The 2443-nt window shown below is 37.8% G+C and overlaps 1 long non-coding RNA gene across 1 annotated transcript; it reads left to right on the top strand.

The window, feature by feature from the left end:
* The first annotated feature begins 342 nt into the window (after nucleotides 1-342).
* On the top strand, nucleotides 343-2145 carry LOC145445758 (uncharacterized). The gene is made up of 3 exons (XR_013917110.1): nucleotides 343-611; nucleotides 1132-1261; nucleotides 2079-2145. It is a non-coding gene; the product is annotated as an uncharacterized LOC145445758 (long non-coding RNA).
* Nucleotides 2146-2443: the final 298 nt, after the last annotated feature.

Genomic DNA, 2443 nt, shown 5'->3' with positions numbered 1-2443 from the left:
AGGTTAAGGGTATTTAGAGCTGGGAATACTAGAAGGAGTTAAATTTCAGACGCAAACTTATATGAGCAGTACGCAATATGGGCGTAGCAAGAATTCAAATTAGAATGGAACACCAGGTTACGTCACGGAACAATCATTGAATTGGGCGAAAGAGGGACTAAATTGGGCAAAGTTTCCTGGTTATTTTCATATCTATATTGATGTGTTATTCACTATTTGGTAGCTTTATTAATTGCACACTAAGCCTAACCGACAATTCGCATTCAGCTTTCGGATCGTATCAATGGTTCGATCTATGAAGATAAATCTAGTACTGCAAGACTTTTTGAAGCATATTTCCGATAAATCAATTATAGTATACATACAAATATTCCGGAGATCCTTAACTTCAATATAGTTATTACATCAGTGAGTCAATTGTCACATCATAATGGAATATACAAACCGTCGTCACCAGAACAGCTGCTGCTATGTTTGGCTACAGCTATGTAAAATGTTTCGTTATATGCCGTATTTCCGCGCTTATGAGACCAGACTGGCTATCGACTGACCGTATTAGTCGTCGTGAATCTGTGAAGAAAGCCTCTTTCGAGATTGAAAATATCTGGATGGTGAGTTACATTTCGTATCTGTACTATTGTAGTAAAGAACATTTGTTCCGTTGCGTTTCCAGTACAGATCCGATTCCTGTTACTCAGTGTCGCAGCTGTACTGAACAGAATTATATGTAGCATGTTGGAATTTTAAACGTACCGGTAGTGACGATAGATTGAATTCACATAAATTGTTGTATCACCAGTTCCGATACCAATCTCCAAGACACAGTAGCTCAATGTCTCTAATGGAGATACTGTTGACAGGTCCAGCATTAGCTATGATTATAAACTACGGTAATTTGGGTTTGAGCGACATCGTTTGTAAGTGCATTGAAAAAAAAATCGACTCGATTGTCGTTATATTGATTACCAAAGCACATCACGACCTGTTTAAGTGTAAAGGGTAGCCTACCACTGACTATGCAGAGCTATGTTTATAGGCCTATCACCCTGTCATTATCACTGAGCTATATACACATTTTATATTATGTTATGTTATGGTAGGAAGGTAAACATATTATCTATTCTACTTCAGACTTGCATGGGCAAAGATCGCAAATTTGGGGCTCTTGAAGCTAATGAAATTATCGATTTCTCCTCATGAGAAAACAAGTGTAACATACAAACAGCAAAGGGCTGAAGCATATGAAGCAATGGTATCTGAGGTGAGCAATGGACATTTGGTGAAAGCTTTCGATCCCCGTAAATTGGGGCCAGTAAATGTTAATGATATTATGACATGGGTGAAAATATGACGATGCTATATTGCTATCACTATGAATATGAGAGACTTGACTAGGAACACGCTTACCTCATTGAACATATTTTGCAGTGGCCAACTCAGACTATCTGGTAAGAGTATGTGACCCATCAACCAGACTACTTCTTTTGAAACTACTTCTCTGAGTTCTGTTCATATATTTATTTTAATTTGAAGCAGCTTGACATGGATTTGACGTAGCCACTTCTATATGCTTGTCATTGAGTAGAAATTGACATCTATTGCTTGAGTAGCAATGCGCACTACTGCGGTCAACTCGGTGTGCAACAATGCACGGATTAGCTGGGTCTTCAATGTTTTGACCAATATGAAGAGGCAAACATAGCCTCAGTGCCAAAGTTTATCAAACTGTCCTTTCGATCAATATAAACAAATCATAATATATGCACTTCTTGACTCATGATATGACATACACACGATCTGTGCATATGCACAAATCTGCTTTTTGTTAGATTCAAGGACTGATTGCTATTAGTAGCAGACTCTTACTCTGTGAATGTGAAATCAAATGTTGTTGGTGAGTAATATACTATGCGTAGGATAGTTACAAAATTGTACTTTAACTCGCTTATTTACAAGCATAAAGGAAGTCAAGGCTACAACATCAGTACACATTTCGGATGTCGTGGGCCTTTCGAATCCAATCCAAATTGTCAACTAAACGTTTACCGTATGCCTTATGGTTATTTTTTCAATTTTAGGATGCTGCTATACAAGCTAATATCATGGAATTTCAACCAAATCGACGTCACATTTAACGGTAGAAGCTAGGGATGGTGTGAACGTGAGGTTCACGTTCGCGTTCTGTGTGTGAACCTTAGTAATTTAGAGGTTCACGTTCACAAACGAACCTTGACAGGTTCTGCACTGTGAACCTTTTTCATATATTACAATTTCCACTTCATTATACCATCTTTGATTGAAATTTATTGCATTTCGACTGCGGGCCAATATATGCATGGTAGGCCTACTGGCAGCATAAACGAATCAACACTAAACGAGCATCCACGTTAACAATCTCAAAGATTTTAGTTGCTTTGTTACAAAAGTTTGCTCGAATATTTAG

The sequence above is a fragment of the Botryllus schlosseri genome, chromosome 9 (assembly GCF_051294905.1).
Source record: "Botryllus schlosseri isolate E-star chromosome 9, Bs_hap1, whole genome shotgun sequence".
Lineage (NCBI taxonomy): Eukaryota > Metazoa > Chordata > Ascidiacea > Stolidobranchia > Styelidae > Botryllus > Botryllus schlosseri.
This window is presented reverse-complemented; position numbering and strand designations above follow the sequence as displayed.